General features: G+C 48.4%; 1 long non-coding RNA gene across 1 annotated transcript; it reads right to left on the bottom strand.

Annotated features, from left to right (window-relative positions):
- Window positions 1–14952: 14952 nt before the first annotated feature.
- LOC136012857 (uncharacterized) lies at window positions 14953–16784 on the bottom strand. Its single transcript, XR_010611993.1, has 3 exons — window positions 16745–16784; window positions 15688–15896; window positions 14953–14999 (listed from the first exon to the last, which is right to left on the bottom strand). It is a non-coding gene; the product is annotated as an uncharacterized LOC136012857 (long non-coding RNA).
- Between the last annotated feature and the right edge of the window lie 1224 nt (window positions 16785–18008).

The following is an 18008-nucleotide window of genomic DNA, read 5'->3' as shown; positions in this document are numbered from 1 at the left end:
TTATCAATGGCAGTCAGGAAATGTGGTTTTTCTTCCCAAGTCTGTTATGGGCTTCCAGTCTGGCTGGGAACACATCTCCATAGAATGATGTGGTGAAACAGGTCTGTTAGGTGGTTAATGAGCTGGATGCTGCATGAATGCCCTGGTTCTTGCAGGTAAAGACCCCAAATACCTTTAATTTCCATATGGCCTATATTTTCCAAAGTGTTTGGGTCCAGAGTTGCAGCAAATTGAGCCCCACATTGGCGTGAGTGAGCTATAAACTCTCCTCAAAATGCAAGAAGATACCTCATAGGGTTTTTTGTCTAGGCACCTAAATCCCGCTGAATTAAGAGGTTGAAGCCTCCCTTGTTTAGGAGCTGTTGAAAATCCCAGCAGCGTCACTCTGGATCTCTATTGCTTTCTCCAGGACAATGTCTGGTTTCTGCTACACTTTCTGATGGCTTGGGCTTATTTGCCATTACCGGAAGGTTACCCTGGCAGTTAGACTTTCCTTTCTAGGCTAAAGGAGGAGATTGCTTTACACGATGCCTTTCATCTTCCCTAATATGCTCCATATTATCCTCTTGATTTCTTCCATCTGGGCAAATCTTTTGTTGACCTCACCTGAAATCTAAAACCTTTCAAAATAAGCCTTTCCACTTCTCTCCTCTGATCCGGTAATGGTGGATGTGACTGGGAGGTCAGAAGTCTGAGATTAGTCGTGACCTCACTCTTGGGCTTCGCGTTGGCAGTAGGTTAAGAGGCTTTGAACTTGGCATCCTGACAAATTGTTATTACTACATACCAAAAGCCAGCTCACCCTCGTGTCTGTGGGAGGGTGATGGGGGGAAAGACAAGGGAGATGGATTCCTTCAAAGAGCAAAGCTATTCCACACAGCACGACACCGAGACAGGAAGGTTTAACCCAAGAACCCCAAGGTAAAAGCTTGACAGACACTAACTCCTAAAATACAGCCCAGAAATGCTCTTAATTGAATCCTAACTGGCTCGGATGCTATAGACAGTGAATACCACTTGAGCTTTTATTTTTAGAGGGTAAGCTGCCAACCTCTCATGAAAACTGAGCAGGGACCAGGTTTCTGCAGTGAATGACTCTTACATTTTACAAACCCAAGAATAAATAAAGTCGGGCGGATGTGATTATTTAGTCTATAGCCCCAAAAGACATGACAAGATCTTCAGGGTCATCTGACTGCTATCAGAGGCAACCGCTTTGACAAAGGAAGTTCTCAAACGTATCGACATCCATCTGAAGAGATAAATTTTCCTTTGATTTAATGTTAACCTTCATTATTCTCTATTTTTAGCCTGGAGAAATGACTCTATGGCAATCTTCTCTCTGTGAGCGTGTGTGTGTGCTTATATCTGTCCATTCCCACTGTAGCAGCATCCGACTCTGTTGGCCAAGCTCAACCTCACTTGAAGGAGATCAGAGGCCAAAGAGGCTTTGATTGGTAACCCCCTGAGAGCCTCGCTTTCTAGCCAGTCAAGCACGGAGAGGCAGACCCATAACCACACTGAAGCCAGACAAATTCAACCTGGAAATAGAGTCTGCTTTTTTAACAGCATAGCTGTCAAAGCAGAAAAGCTTCAATCGGATCTTGTGTCTTCTTAGGCAAGCAGAGTCAGTCAGCCTCAAGACACAAATCCAGAGGAAACCTGGCTCCTTTCAATCCAGAACTACCTATTTTTTTAGGTTTTAAAGTCACAGTGGGCCATAAGATCATCTATTCTGAGCTCCATATAATATGGACCATAAAAATCACATACACCAATAAGGAACCCAATAACTTGTGCTTTGGCTAAAACCTCTGTTCCAGCAGGCATCTGCTCACAATTTGAAAGTATCTGAAGAGGAAGAATCTACTCCTTTCATTGGTATTTTGTCTCAACACTTAATCATTCCCACTGTTAAAGCACTGGGCCTCAGTTTGAAATGAAATATGTCTGCTTTTAGGTTCCGGCCTTGGACCTCTGATAGACTACAAGGCTCTGTTGCCTCTGGGTGTTTTCTCCTGAGGATGAACGTCTACCCTTCTTGAGTCTGCTCTTGACCTTTCTTCTGTAAGTGAAGCAGGTGGAGATCTAACCTGAGACTTGTTTTTCCTAGAATTTTTAAACTTTTGGGTGACTTTTCCCTGTTTTGGGGGGGCCTTTCAAAATAAGTTGACAGAGCACTAGCTTGGACAACGTACAAACCAGGTTTTTATTGATGCAGTCAATGCACACGAGGGACCTAAGCAGGGAGAAGGGTGAAGGGGTGAAGAGGCAAGAATTCAAACAACCCAAGAGTCTTGTTTCCCAGTCTGCTGTGGGCCTTTGACAGTCTTAAAGTGCTCATTGTGTTTGATAACATCATCTCCTCTCCTTCAGTTATTAAGACAGAAACTAGGTTTTCAGAGGGAGCCAGAGGAAGAAGCTGTGACGCATTCAGGGCTCACAAGAGGCTTCCACTAAGAATGGGGAAGGGCTGGAGAAGGCAAAGGAATGAAAATGTGATATCCTCATGGCTTGCTGAGCATGTTGCAGCAATGGGGCTGTTCAGCCTGGAGAAGAGAAGCTGCATGGAGACCTCAGAGCAGCTTCCAGGGTCTGAAGGAGGCCTATAGGGATGCTGGAGGGGGACTCTTCATCAGGGACTGCAGTGATAGGACAAGGGGTGATGGGCTCAAACTGAAACAGGGGAAGTTCAGGTAGGAGATGAGGCAGAAGTTCTTTACCGTGAGGGTGCTGAGGCACTGGAATGGGTTGCCCAGGGAAGCTGTGAATGCTCCATCCCTGGCAGTGCTCAAGGCCAGGTTGGACAGAGCCTTGGGTGCCATGGTTTAGTGTGAGGTGTCCCTGCCCATGGCAGGGAGTTGGAACTGGATGATCTTAAGGTTCTTTCCAACCCAAATGATTCTATGATCCTATGATTCTATGATTCTATGATCCTATGGTGGCTCCTAAAGTTTCACTTCTGGCGTTCTTCTGGCACAGACAGGCTAAGTCTCACCTCTTGCTTTAAAGGATGCCCAGTTTAACTGCAGTAGACAGGACAGCACAAGAGGCTCTTCTCAGTCAACCTGGTGGAGTTCAAGGAGGGTGAAAAGCAGAACGTGAATACTTGTGCAGACTGACTCCAGCTCCCCAGGCCCTCACTGCTGGCCCAATGGTAACACAGCCCGTAAATCTCTCCTCGCATAGTTTTCATTTTTAAGGTCTGCTTTAAAAAGAAAACCTGCATCTGGTGGAAGAATAAGCCAAGTATAACAATGGCTCGTGGGGTGTGGTGGTAAAGCAGTTAAACGTCTCACTGTGGATGAAGAACCAAGGATCGGAGACCTCCTCTGGGTTCAGGTTGTTGACCATCCACAACACCTTCATCCATCACAAGTCACTGGCAGATGGGCCATGGGATGCACCGAGCAGTACTGGCGCCTTCAGCGCAGGACCAACCACTGGCTTTCAGTGATGGCCCCATCTATAGCCCAGCCCTGTGGGAATGCAGCAGCTAATGCTACAGAGACCATGCACACTTCTCCATGTGCACTTCTCCGCCACAGTCATCAGTAGAAAGCAAAAGGAGAGTTAAGAGGGAACATTATAAGTCAGAAAAGGGAAATTAGCTAAAATAGGGAAGTCTAGCATGTCCTTCACTTAACACAGTGCTTTTATTTCCTTGATCTTTTCTTTGCAATAGAGTTGGAAGGGAGCAAACAAGGTTGCTGACCTCCTGATTGCATATCTGTCTTCGCAAGCAAGCTGTTGAGTTGGTAACGTGCCTTCACGTGGGCAAAGAAAACAGGCATCTGCCCAGCTCTCTGAGGCACCCAAATGTTGTTGCCTCACTAGTATACGCCAAAGGAGATGGGAGCACTTCTGTGGTCCTGCAGATGCTTGTCTTTTTATCCTTCCCCACTGCACTGCACTGAAGACTTCTTGTTTGTGGGTCTGCTGAGATAAGGTAGAATCAGAGGATTGGTTTGGATTGGAAGGGACCTTAAAGCTCATCCAGTTCCAACCCCTGCCACGGGCAGGGACCCCTTCCACTGGAGCAGCTTGCTCCAAGCCCCTGTGTCCAACCTGGCCTTGAGCACTGCCAGGGATGGGGCAGCCACAGCTTCTCTGGGCACCCTGTGCCAGCGCCTCAGCACCCTCACAGGGAAGAGCTTCTGCCTAAGAGCTCATCTCAGTCTCCCCTTGGGCAGGTTCAAGCCATTCCCCTTGGCCTGGCCCTACAGGCCCTTGTCCCAAGCCCCTCTCCAGCTTTCCTGCAGCCCCTTTAGGCACTGGAGCTGCTCTCAGGTCTCCCCTTCAGGAGCCTTCTCTTGTCCAGGCTGCCCCAGCCCAGCTCTCTCAGCCTGGCTCCAGAGCAGAGCTGCTCCAGCCCTCGCAGCAGCTCCATGGCCTCCTCCGGCCTCTCTCCAACAGCTCCACGTCCCTCTTGTGCTGCTGCCCCAGAGCTGGATCAGGGCTGCAGGGGGGGTCTCCCCTTCACACAGCAGAGGGGCAGGATCCCCTCCCTGAGCTGCTGCTCATGCTCTGGGGGTGCAGCCCAGCACACGGGGGGGTTCTGGGCTCAAGCGCTCACTGAAGCCGGGTCATGGGGAGCTGCTCCTCACCCAGCACCCCACATACATCAAGAGATTCCCACACATCTCCCAGACATAAGCATGGGAGATCCAAAATTAAGAGAATATTGGATTTTATGGGGCCTTGACCAACAAGCTTTTCGGAGTGCAATGGCACCAATCTGTGTGGAGCATGTGAAACAACACCAACAAGAAGAGGAAGAGTGCTTAACCTTTGTTCCAGGAGCCATAAATCATGAGCCAGAGGGAGAAAAATGAGTAGCAACTCTACATCTATAAAATCCACATGCTGTGATAGACTGAAGAAACAGCAACATTGCAAGCTGCAAAGTTTTAGAGCTCAAAAGGAGCTCAATGGCTTTCCAAAGTGTCCCCAAAGCATCTTTGCCCACTTTTGTGAACCCACTGACCCTCATCCCTTAAGGAAAGAAGGGGGCAGGTTTTCCCCACCATGTCCCCATTCCTGCTCAGAGGAAGGTAAAAGCTTCAGCCCAGCTCCTCTCCCTGTAGACAAAGTGAGGGTCCCTGAGGATGTGTTTGCCTCCATCCTGCACATGCCCAACCCACCATCATCAGTGCAAAGATGTTTCTCTCCTCATCTCTTAGTCACAGGTTCACACTTTCATCTTGAGTGTATCCAGCCCTGCTGCCTTTGATGGAGTCCATAAGTTATCACCATCAACGGAAGCCAGCATAAAGACTACCAGCTCCAGCGGAGGATGATGCTGGAGGGGCCAAGGAAGGAAGGGCAGCCAGTGGGATAGGGAAGGCTAATGGGGATATGAACATACAGCATCACATGCTGGGGCACAGGTCTGGTTTCATAGCTTTTTCTGTCTCTTAGGCTGACTGGTACTGTGCTTTCTTAGGGTTGTTCCCTAAGATGTGGATGAGATAATGCAATGGTTTATACATCATTCACTTCTCAGTCATCCTGTATGGAGGAAATGAAAGACACAGAGGCCTTCAGCTATTTGTGCATGCTGTAGAGACATCCAAACTGGGTGCAAAAGCAGACATGTGCTACTACAGCATACAAGTATCTAAACACTTAAGGTTTATGCCAAAATATAATGGCATAAACTGGGTCCAGCCCTTTTTTAACGTGGCTCCATCCCATCCAAGCTGCTTTGTGAGCTTACCCATTGCGACATGAAAGCTTATCTCAGTTCTGAGCTCCGGCATGCTCATGTTCAACCCAGCTCATGCTCACGTTCTTCCAGCAAGACATGCTGGCACCTACCTGTTTTCACCGTGTGCTTTTATTAGTCCAGGCACGTGCTTACATCCTTCTTAACTCCATGCCCTACATGGTTTTGAACCTGAAAGGGAAGGACTCCTTTGATTTACAGGTTTGGATTTGTTCCTCTGGATTTAGGGCCGTATCTCTTAACGAAAACAAAACGCTAGGGTTCCAATCTGTCAAATTAAAGCAAAGATTTACCAAAGGAAAATATGCTCACAAAGTAAATATAAATTAATTTAATTGGTTCCTATTATCACTTCTATTGGAGCCTGCAAGTATAATCTGGTGCTGAAGTAATTCATTGGGTGTGAAGTAGCTACTGTGCCAAAACTCACTTGTAGGGGAACGAAACTCGCAGACTTCTTGGCCTGGCTGTTACCTGCAGCGTCTTGGCTTTCTTATTGTGCAGAGAGGAGCAAATCACAGCGCCGAGCTGTGCAATCAAACACTCAGATAAATGCCTTGCTTTGTGTTCTCGTGACGGGGTGGTTACGACTACAGGCGTCTTCCCACCCGGATCAGGTCGGGCTTGGTTTGGGAAGGGAAGTCAGCGGATAGGTTTAGCGCTGCTGGGATTGCAGGCACTTATTTTTTGTGGTGTTCTATGCCTTAATATAGCCTCAGCTTTAATGGCTCTGGTTTTTCTCCTCTCCCTGCTCTGGCCTTGCAATAAAGGAGCTTTGTCTGGTGGAGAGTGGAGGGGAGAGGAGGATGCTGCAATGGCACCGGTCTGTTCTCAGCAGCAATGAGAGGATCACCACGGATGGTCTTCCATTCCATGTTGCCAGTCTCTTGTGCAAGCTGGGCATTAGCTCAGGCAGCCCATTTGGATCAAAACTACCAAGGCTCAAGTAATGCAGAGATTTTGAGATCCTGAGATGATGCTCAGCAAACAGAAGAGATGGCTTTTCACGATGCTTCGTCTCACCTCCTGCACTTTTGGGTCCCTGGGTGCTTCTCCCAGTGTTTCTCTCCCTTTTCCCATGGCACTTTCCATTCTCCACATTCCCACTGCACTTCCCATTCTCCACCTTCCTATGGCACTTTCCATCTGCTGTCACCTGCCACTCGAGGGAAGTCTCTCCTCATCAGCAGCATCCACCAGTAGAACTGGGCACCACTCTCCCATTTATCACTCACTTCAGCTTGCAGCATCTCTAAACAAGAGGATCCCCTCTTATTTGCAGTTATGTTCACGAGTCAAACTCATCCCTGTACTAGGTAAAGATGGAGCTGAGCTTGGAAATTCACTGTGCACTGATGCATTTGCTTATTCTCTGCTGTATCCAAAGCGAGCAGGGCTGTAACAGGTAAACACCCCCAGGTAAAGTGTGTGTGAGGCTGGGATGGTGCTTGGCAGGAGGTCCATAATGAGGTCCGGGCTGTGTTTAAGACATAGGAGCAAAAACCAGCTCCAAGCACCTCTTGTCATTCACCTCCTGCCTATGGGGTCTCATAGGCAGCTTGGACCATGTGGCTTTTGGGGCCTGCTTGGAGACACACTTTAGAGACCAAAAATCACAAGGACTTTGGGGTGACCAAGACTAGAAATGGGCTTTGGTGGGGACAAGCCTTTACATGCCGAAGCACCAGCTCTGCTCCCTGGAGTCCTCAGTGAAAACAGCCAAGACAAAAGAAGTGCTGCTATTATTAGAGAGAACGAAAATGCTGATCTAACACTATGGACTTGCTGAGCATAGGAACAGCCTGATCACTGTTTTCCGACCTTTTCCCTCGAGGGAAAGCAGAAACTGGCCCTTATCTTGTATCCTTTTAAAGTAGCATCAGTGTTCTGGTTTTTATTAAAAGATTTGATTTGTTTAAAATTGTGCAGTTTTGGGTTTGGGAAACTTCTTTCTTTCCACCTCTTCCTTTCTCTCTCTGTGTAAATATTTATATGCGCATTTAACCAAAAACTTATTCTTAAATAAGGATTTCAACAAGAGCCAACATCTTTAAGGTGTCTGAAGATTTTTGCTCAATTCCCAGCCCTTCCAAGGCCTCCTTTGTCCATCCTTGCTCCCCCTCGCTTCTATCTATAGATTTGGTTGATGCAGTCCCACATCACCGGTGGGACAGGGAATTAAAGCAATTCTTGCCTGGCAGCCACATGGATTCTCCTGGATGTTGGATGCTCAGGACCAAGGTTGTCCCATGGGATCCTCAGTCACAGGGTTCTCTTATTTTGGAGATAAAGTCTCAGAGGAGGGAGCAGGAACCAAGCTCATTAGGGTGGTGTGGATGCATCCCAATGCAAAGGCACCTCAGACACAAGGGTCTGGTCCCCATCCAAACCCCCTGGACCTCATTGAGGGGATGCATTCCCAAAGGACAGCAAAGCCCCAGTGGATACCAGGGGAGTAAAAACACCCGGACTTCCCATGTAGCCTCCCTGTGAACTGCCAGGGCTGGGAATGATTGCAGCTCACAGGCCAGCCTGGGCTGGGGAACCTCATAAATCATGTGGAAGTGCAGAGTTATGAGTTTCCTCAGACAAACACCACTAATTGCAGTGTGCTCTGATTGCTGGTGCGAGGCCATGTAAGTCGCTGGCCAGCCTGGGAGGGGGAATGTGCTGGATGGGTGGTGTAATCTTCATGGGGAGCAAATGGACTAATACCCCCGCAATGAGGTGCAGGACCGGAGCAGAGCAATGATGAACACCATTCCCTGCCATCTCTGTCTCGGTGTGCAAAACCTTAGCCCTGCAAATTGTCTGATTGTGCCAAATTTAGCTCCTTTTTGAGGACAGCACTTCCCAGCAAAGCAAAACCCAGCTTAAACTGGGAGGAAAGGCAAAGGCATCAATAGGAGCTCCATCTGCGAAGGGCGATTCCTTGGTGCTGCAAGCACTCCAGGGCTGGGATCTTTGTAGTAAAAGAAACCCTTGTGATCACTGCACCCCCCCCCCACCCCGAGCCAAGTGACTCAGAGTAAAAATAATTAAATATGTTAATAATTATCAGGGCCCCCTTTGATTAAAACAAATAAAGCCTGTGGTGTGTAAGCAAGGAGGAATGTGTAGGTTCGCAGGGCTCGCAACCAGGAGCTGATAGGGAAAAGGGGATGCGATGCCTGGGTTGGGAATCATGGGGGAAAGCTCAAGTGCAACACAACTGGAGACACCAAGGGTGGCCGAGTCTGTGTTATAGTTGCCCCCATCCTTGATCCCAATGTGCTGCCCAAGGCCAGAGATTGAATGAAGAATTAGAAGCATCACATCTCCACATCTCAGCCCACCCAAGTGGGAGAGCTGGCAGGTTTTGGGTAGCTGGTCTGGGAATCAGCATCACACCAACTGCCAAGGGAAGGTAGGAGGTGAATTTGGAAGGGGAAAAAAACATTTAGTATCATTAATCACACCCTGAACATTGTTTATTCAGGAGCCCCGGGTACCTAAAGGGTGGAGAAGGGCATTCCTGAAGGGAGATTCAGATCTCATAGGGGTTTAGTTGGGCTTCTGAGAAAGCCCATAGGAAAAGCCAGGCTCATGGCTGGGTCACTTCAGTGAGGTGCTCGTAGGGTAAAGGCATGCAACAAAAGGGCTTTTCTGTGCTAATCCTCACCAAAATGCTGGTCCTGCTTAAGGCAGGATGTAGTGGTCACTGCACTGAGCTTGGAAGGCAACTGCAGAAGCATTTCAGAAGATGTGGGCATAGAATCATAGCATGGTTTGGGTTGGAAAGGACCTTAAGATCATCCAGTTCTAACCCCCCTGCCATGGGCAGGGACACCTCACACTAAACCGTGGCACCCAAGACAAGTGGTCCCTCTGCTCCTTGGAGCTCTCCTCCTCTACATGAGCTGCTTGTCCCCTCTCTCCTTGGAGCCAAAGGCAACGTCTGCACCCATTGGGCTTTCTGGCCTCAGATGCTGGAGATCTGCACTTTGGGCCAAGGGAGGAGATGGTGCCGGTGTGGTCCTCGCACAGGAGAGCGTGAAGCTCCTCTCCAGTGCTGGAATGTGGCCGGGGGCAGGCATGCAGCGGGGGCTCCCACAGCAGAGCCTGGAGGAGCCTTTCTACGGCTGTTTTGATCTCTCAAGTGTTCAGGTGATAAGAATCGGGGCCTGACGTGCTGGGAGGGCATTTATAGACACAGCGAAACGCGCCTGTGGAGCAGGAGGGTGAGTTCGCACCCTATCACGCTTGGGATCAGTGATGCTCTAGGGAATGAATACCAAAACCTACTGACAGGGTGTGCTTGCCGTATGGGTGCTTACACAGCACCACACTGCACCGCTGTGTGTAACACCCCATGCATGTTATAGCCTTGCTGACTGCCAGGAGCTGGAGGAGATCTGTCTGCCTCAGCTTCACCATAGCTTCTGAAGGCAAACTCTAGGTTGAATGAGGCTGCAGTGAGTGAGGCTGCAAATAGAGCACCCCAGGGAGGAAACGCTCTTATATCCCTTTTATTCCCAGGATGGAGCTCATGTAAAACACAGGCTGTCCTTTCTGCATGGGGTTGAGTGTCCCAGTCCATGAGCAGACGCAGATGTTCTACTGAAACACACCACCTCTGGGGCAGTGAGTAGGCAATGAGATGATCCAAGGACTGGGAAGGGGGAGCAGGAAAAACACAGATCCAGTTCAAACCAATGTGGAACCTGAGAGAAACTCAGTGCAGATCCTCTCCCTGGAAATCAGCCACAGCACTGGAGCTACCACCCCTTCCCAAGGCCAAAAGAGACCCAAAGACAGACAGCAACGGACACTACCTGCAAACAGACACAGCTTTTCTTTGCACTTATAGAGATGGGGCATGCAGAGGGTACCCATCAACACCACCTTCTGCCATGTGGTCTCTATCTGTTATTCTGCATCTTGCTGCCCTGCTAATTCCATTCTAATAAAAGAAGCAGTGTCCCTGTTGAGCTTTCCAGGGGGGGAAACCACAAAATAGATTTGCTGTTAGTTTATTTTATTAGAGCCCGATGTAAGAGAAGGAGGGGAAAGCAATCTCTGCATGGGGCACACTTGCTAACAAAAGCACAATACTCCTGATTGCTCTTTCTTATCCTGCAGAACCTCACCAACTCCCTGGGAAGGCCAAACGAAGGAAGGGTTAGGTGATGTAGCTATACATCAGTGCATAAAGCAGCAGCTCCGTCACACATGGTTGTAGTTACGCAGCTGGGGAGCCGACACATACAATATGAAGATACCTGGACAGCACGCAGCCTATGGTGATCTGATAGCCAGGGTAACTGCGCCATCTCATGGTCCCCAGAGCCAAAGGGTTCACAAGTGGGTGTTGGATTTATGGGAGGATTGGCCTTCACTGAAAGGCATCTTCATAGGCTCCTTTGAGACGCGCTGCAGCAGCTTTACTCGCTATAGTGAAGTCGCCTCCTTTATTAAGCCTTGGGTGGGATGGTTTAGTGTGAGGTGTCGCTGCCCATGGCAGGGGGGCTGGAACTGGATAATCTTGAGGTCCTTTCCAACCCGAACTATTCTATGATTCTATGATTCTGTGATTCTATGATTCTATGATTCTATGATTCTATGATTAAGGGCAGGTGAGGTTTGCTCCATGGATCAATGCCTTACATTGGCAATGGAATCATAGAATCACAGAATGGTTTGGGCTGGAAAGGACCTTAAGATCATCCAGTTCCAACCCCCTGCCATGGGCAGGGACACCTCACACTAAACCATGGCACCCAAGGCTCTGTCCAACCTGGCCTTGAACACTGCCAGGGATGGAGCAGCCACAGCTTCTCTGGGCACTCTGTGCCAGTGCCTCAGCACCCTCACAGTAAAGAGCTTCTTCCTTATATCCAACCTGAATAGTCCCAATGATCTCCAAATGAATTCCTTCTAAAACAGTGATGAAATAAGAGCTGGAGATGTCTTTGGATTCAGATGTCCCCTGCCTGCTCTGGGACTGTTCCTTAGAACATTGCTGCTTCATCCACTCCTGCTTTAAGATACCGGGTCCCTGCGGCTCTTCCTGCTTCCCTGCAGATGTGAACTTGCAGCCCAGCGGATCCCATCCTGGAGAAGGGCTGCCCCACATTATCATGTCCTGCTTCCCTTTCCTTTGATCCACTCACAATAATCTCTCCCGTTTGGCACCCCAGGCAGCCCCTATTTTATCCTCCTCTTCTCACCCTTCTCACACGTGCAGCTAGTTGTTGGCTGTGTCTCTTACCAGCTGTCACATGGGCATTCATGCCTGGATTTTACTGGGGTTTCCTCCATAAGAAGCAGGGGGGGTTTCACTGACAAGTTCAGCACAAGATAGTCACTTAGTGCTCTTCCACATCATCAGGGCATCACCAGGGTTGAGCAAGCTCACCCCAAGCTGGCTATCTAACATAGTCCTACAACCACCCCCTGGAAACGCCTCTCTTCTTCCCAGGGGACACAGTGAAAGACATAAAATCACGGGTTCCCAGACTGGTTTGGATTGGAAGGGACCTTAAAGCTCATCCAGTTCCAACCCCCTGCCATGGGCAGGGACCCCTTCCACTGGAGCAGCTTGCTCCAAGCCCCATCTGAATCAACTATGTTTATTTGAATCACTTACATGGCTAAAGTTAACCAGAATCCCAAAGTACGTGTTCTGTCTGCCTCCTACTGTCTTCAGCAATGAGCACCCCCATCTTTTTCCACTCAACTTCATCCTTCTAGCAGGTCGAAGGAGGTGATCCTGCCCCTCTGCTCTGCTCTCGTGAGACCCCACTTACAGCACTGTGTGCAGTTCTGGTGTCCTCAACATAAGAAGGACATGGAACTGTTGGAATAAGTCCAGAAGAGGCCACGAGGATGATCAGGGGCTGGAGCAGCTCCTGTATGGAGCCAGGCTGAGGAAGTTGGGGCTGTTCAGCCTGGAGAAGAGAAGCTGCGTGGAGACCTCAGAGCAGCTTCCAGTGTCTGAAGGGGGCCTATAGGGATGCTGGGGAGGGACTCTTCATCAGGGACTGTAGTGATAGGACAAGGGGTAATGGGTTCAAACTTAAACAGGGGAAGTTTAGATTGGATCTAAGGAGGAAATTCTTTCCTGTGAGGGTGCTGAGGCACTGGAATGGGTTGCCCAGGGAGGTTGTGAGTGCTCCATCCCTAGCAGTGTTCAAGGCCAGGTTGGATGAAGCCTTGTGTGGGATGGTTTAGTGTGAGGTGTCCCTGCCCATGGCAGGGGGGTTGGAACTGGATGATCTTGAGGTCCTTTCCAACCCAAACTGTTCTATGATTCTATGATTCTGCTGCTTCTGCAATCAAATGCATTGCTTAAGACCTTGAGCTTAACACTCCCCTAACTGCGCAAGGAGAGATCGCCTGAAAGTCTCACTGGCTTCTTCCCCTTTTATCTCATTTGTGGTGCAGAGTCAATTCCGTGCAGCTCTCCCACTGCCTCCTCTTTATCCACATTCAAGCATGCAGATTGCATTTCCATGGATGATTTCCCTTTGCCTCCAGCAACAGCCCTTGTGTGCAGCATGACAACCATAAAGGTCACCATGAATTTATGACAATGGCACGCAGACTGTATGTCCATGTATCACTGACTCTTGGCACCATAAAACACATGTGAAGTGCAACCAGAATAAGAAACACTTTGGAGATCTCATTTTTCCTATATCCAGATACAGCTATTATTATATAAACTTCACCCTCCAGCATCTGTTCATAAAAGAAGGGTTCACATTTAGATTTCATTAGATATAAGGCAGAAGCTCTTCCCTGTGAGGGTGCTGAGGCGCTGGCACAGGGTGCCCAGAGAAGCTGTGGCTGCCCCATCCCTGGCAGTGCTCAAGGCCAGGTTGGACACAGGGCTTGGAGCAAGCTGCTCCAGTGGAAGGGGTCCCTGCCCGTGGCAGGGGTTGGAGCTGGATGAGCTTTAAGGTCCCTTCAACCCAAACCATTCTGTGATTCTACAATTTTGGGAGAAGATGCAATTTGCAGCAATGGGCTTAGACCCATTCTCACTGTCATTCTGCTTCATCTTCCCCATCCACTTTACCCATCACTTCTCTTTTTCTCCTGGTTCTTGCCTGCTTCCAATGAGCACTGCTGTTCAGTGGGAGCTGAATGCTGGGTTCTGCTATGAGTTACAACTGCCTGGGGGTAAAGGATGCTCTTACAGGTAGCGGATTCAGTCTAGGTAAAGGGGTTTTACCTGCTTTGTTTGGACATTCTGTCCCAGGAGTCACCAGGTAAGAAGTTCTTTGTATCAGGTCAATGTATTAAAAGATGTGGGTTCATCTCTGCTCTGACCCAAAATGTGACACAGAACCAGAACAAATACTTGTAAAGTATAGACATAACTGTCTCTCTGTACAAACAGCTTATAAGGCAGAGGAATGGGTTGGGGAAACAACTGAAATACAGCCAAGGGGACTTATTTCAAGCCATTTGAGAAGCTGCTTGTAAACTTTACTCAAAATCATGTCTACGTTCTTGCCTTCAACATCCACCCTGGATATGATCTCCCACTTGGAATTCAGTGGTTTTATTGGAACAAAGAATTAGGGAAAGGTTTAAAGCAGAAAGGAGTGACTGATGGCTCAACTGCTGCCCAACTCCTTGACTTCATGCTCCAAACAAAGCAGTGAGATGCAAGGTGTCCTTGAAGGGCTGGAGACATCAGCCCCAAATAAAAGTGATCCAATAAAACCCATTCTGCTCCCTCCCCATCTCTTCCTCTGCCAGTTTTAGGATTAAGCTCCCAAATGCACTTCACATGCAGGGAGGGACAGACTGAACAAACCCATAAAGAGCTGAAACGTGGTGACCCACACAGCTCGTCTTCCCAGAATGTCTTCTAAAGCAGGCTCTTAAGTATGTCAGTTGTCTTTGTGCCAGCAAAATGAGCATTGCCAAGGCCTGTTCGCTGGTCTGATAGCCAGATGAGATGTTCCCTTACCATTAATCAATATTGCTTTCCAGAACAGGTTGGTCACATCCACCCTCATCACAGGGAAGGCTGTCTGGCCTGTGCAGCTGTAGGACTGTTTGGGACTGGCCAAAACTGTTCCAGTGACCATGCATAAAGTTCAGCTGTATTGCTATCTGAGACCTGGGCTGGTTATTGATATGGATGCAGTCAGAGAGTTTTATTTGCTTGCAAGAGCAATGGTGACACAGTCTCATCAGCAAACACTGGCTAAGTAAGGCCCATCCTTACCCCATGAGTGAGGATCAAGGGTTCAGATTCAGCTCAAGAGGTCACCTGGAAGCAAAGAGAGACCAAGACTGAAATGAAAACCTTATCAGGCACCAGCTGTGGCTGCCCCATCCCTGGCAGTGCTCAAGGCCAGGTTGGACACAGGGGCTTGGAGCAAGCTGCTCCAGTGGAAGGGGTCCCTGTCCGTGGCAGGGGTTGGAACTGGATGAGTTTTGAGGTCCCTTCCAACCCAAACCAGGCTGGGATTCTATGATACTTCACTCACAGAGTGGGAATGCATCCCTTTGCAGTTCAGAGCAGCAATCACTAGTATGCCAAGGTTTATTGCCAACCCAAATCACAACAAAGAAAGCAAACAGAACAAATAAGAGAGGGAGAAAAGTGATTTGCCCTCAAACACACATCACTTTTAGCCACAGCTTTTCCATTAGTGGGAGCAGGTAAAGAGAGGACAGAGCCACACATCCTCCTGTTCTCAGGTCTGCTATTTGTAGATGCCGTATCAGACTCAGGGACCAGCCCAAGCTCTGCATCCCACCTTCTCTTCCTGCAGCTATTGGTTTTAGACTCAAACTGCATGTGCTGTCATGTGAGTTCATTTGCCAGTCCCAGGACTTATATCATACAGTTGTTTGTCAAAGCCCCACCTATCCCATGCAGCACTTCCTTCTGATAACTGCTACCGAGATACAGAGCTAAATAATGGAAAGGGGAGAAACTCTCTAATTCTCACCATTATCTTGAGGGCAGCCTGTTAAAACACGAAGCTTCTGATATCTTCTTCCAAGCTCCTCCCCTGAGATACGCCTCTGAGCATCCCTGGAATTTCCTTGCACTTGGACACTGCCCTGAACCGTCGTGGGAACACAGCGGAACGGGGAAGGTGGCAGTTGGTGTTGAAAGCTCCTCGCTTTGGAATGAATGGAAACACGCAATGGTGAGCTGCAAAAGGGAAAAGTGATGACAGTGTTTTGAAGCCTTGCTGAGTTTATCTATTCATTGTAATGGTGAAGAAATTGTAAGCCTGAGACTTCACGCTCCCGCGCAAAACCTATCCAGCGCACAATCGCATCTATCCAAGAGGGGAGAAGCTCTCTCTTAGGGAAGGGATTAGTCCCTGTAGCGACATGAATGGCAAAAAAAAACCAGTTTGTGCCAGGTTTCAAACCTCTGTGGCCTCTACAGAAACCTTGGGATCACAAAACACCACTACAAACACCAGGCTTGCTCTTGCATGGATTATCAGAAACCTCAGGCACACCACTCACTAGGTCCATACCTTCTACCCCAGGCACATGTTCCTTAACCTCTAAGCTGGGTACCCTTCACACCTTAAGAGCTGTAGCATCAAAGTTCCTAGAGTCTCCAGCACCTCCATTCTGTGGCTGTTCCCCAACTCTCAGTATAAGCTCTCAGTCACTGGGGGCAGTCCTGCAGCCGTGGCTAAAGGATGCACTAAGCCCATCCGCCTTGCTGTGAGCCAGCAAAAGACAACCAGCTCCCTTCCAGAGGACACACGGTCACTGCTGTGATCATTTTATTCAGTCCTTGTGCCTGGGGAGCACAGTTTAGGCACCATCTGACGTGGTTTACAACATTGAGTCACCTCGAATCTGGGAATACAGGAACTTGGAGTCAACGTCTACACCTAATGGTACAGGCTGTCCCTATGACATTCCTCTCATCATTCTAGATGAGCTTCAAGGTCCCTTCCAACCCAAACCATTCTATGATTCTCATTTTGATATGTGAAAGAAGGGAGACAGCTGAGAGCTCTCACAGACTCTTACCTTTGTGTTAAACAGAAGATGTCATTAACCAGAAACAACACCCTAGGAACTTAAGTCACAAGCAGGTTTTGTCACAACTTGGATCTCCGCCTTGGTCTCCCCTGTTCACCAGGGAAGGCGGCTCACTCAGTGCAACGGGACTCTTCATCAGGAACTGTAATGACAGGACAAGGGGTGATGGGTTCAAACTGAAACAGGAGAAGTTCAGGTTAGATATAATTTACTATATATATTTAATTTACTATATATATATTTAATTTACTATACTACATTTATTTAATTTACTATGCATATATAATTTACTATATAATTTACTATATATATTCCTGTAAGGGTGCTGAGGCGCTGGCACAGGGTGCCCAGAGAAGCTGTGGCTGCCCCATCCCTGGCAGTGCTCAAGGCCAGGTTGGACACAGGGGCTTGGAGCAAGCTGCTCCAGTGGAAGGGGTCCCTGCCCGTGGCAGGGGTTGGAGCTGGATGAGCTTTAAGGTCCCTTCCAACCCAACCCAGTGTGGGATTCTATGCCAAGTCAGCAGAGACATCTAGTGGCAAAAATAGCATTAAAATATGCAAGGAAATATACTGGAGTGCTTTGCTTCGTCTTTCAGACAGCTTGATTAGCACCGGCTTTCTGCTCCACATAAACAGGACTGGTTGAGAGCTCGAGGCTGTATTTCTAACTGATCTGTTGAAAAACCTATTGGAATGATGCTTTCCTAAATCTCCCAAACTCCAGCTTTATGGAGATAAAACACCTCTACAATTACTGTGCTTCCTGCCTGTCCTCAGCCTCCCAGGACGTTGTTCACCCTCAGTCTCTTGGTTTGTGAGGAGTCGGAAGGATCAGTGTCGTGTCTGGTTCTGGTTATGGTTTTCTGGTCATGTGTGAGGGTTTCTGTATGGGCTGATTGATGTGATCCTGTCATAGAGCTCACAGCAATTTTCCCCCATCTGTTCTTTACAAATATGGTTTTTGTTAAGAGCTTTTTGGATTCTGGCCTTGATGGCACTGGGTTGAGTTTAAAGACTCGCATTACCTATTATGCTGAACATCTTTGTGCAGCTGGTCCATCTAGTCCGAGCCTGTTCTTCTCTGGACACAAACCAGCCACCATTCAGCTTTGGCAGCTGTTTAAAAAGGAATCCAACCTTTAAGAATGCAACAAAGCAATGGCAGAATGCAGTTTCTGAGTGGAGCAGGTAATACTGCCCTTTTACCTGCAGTGAAAACCATGCTTATCTTCATTATAGCCTGTAGTCTTAC

This window comes from Lathamus discolor, chromosome 4, assembly GCF_037157495.1.
Source record: "Lathamus discolor isolate bLatDis1 chromosome 4, bLatDis1.hap1, whole genome shotgun sequence".
Taxonomy (NCBI): Eukaryota; Metazoa; Chordata; class Aves; order Psittaciformes; family Psittacidae; genus Lathamus; species Lathamus discolor.
Note: the sequence above shows the minus strand (reverse complement) of the source record. Positions and strands in the feature narration are given on the sequence as shown.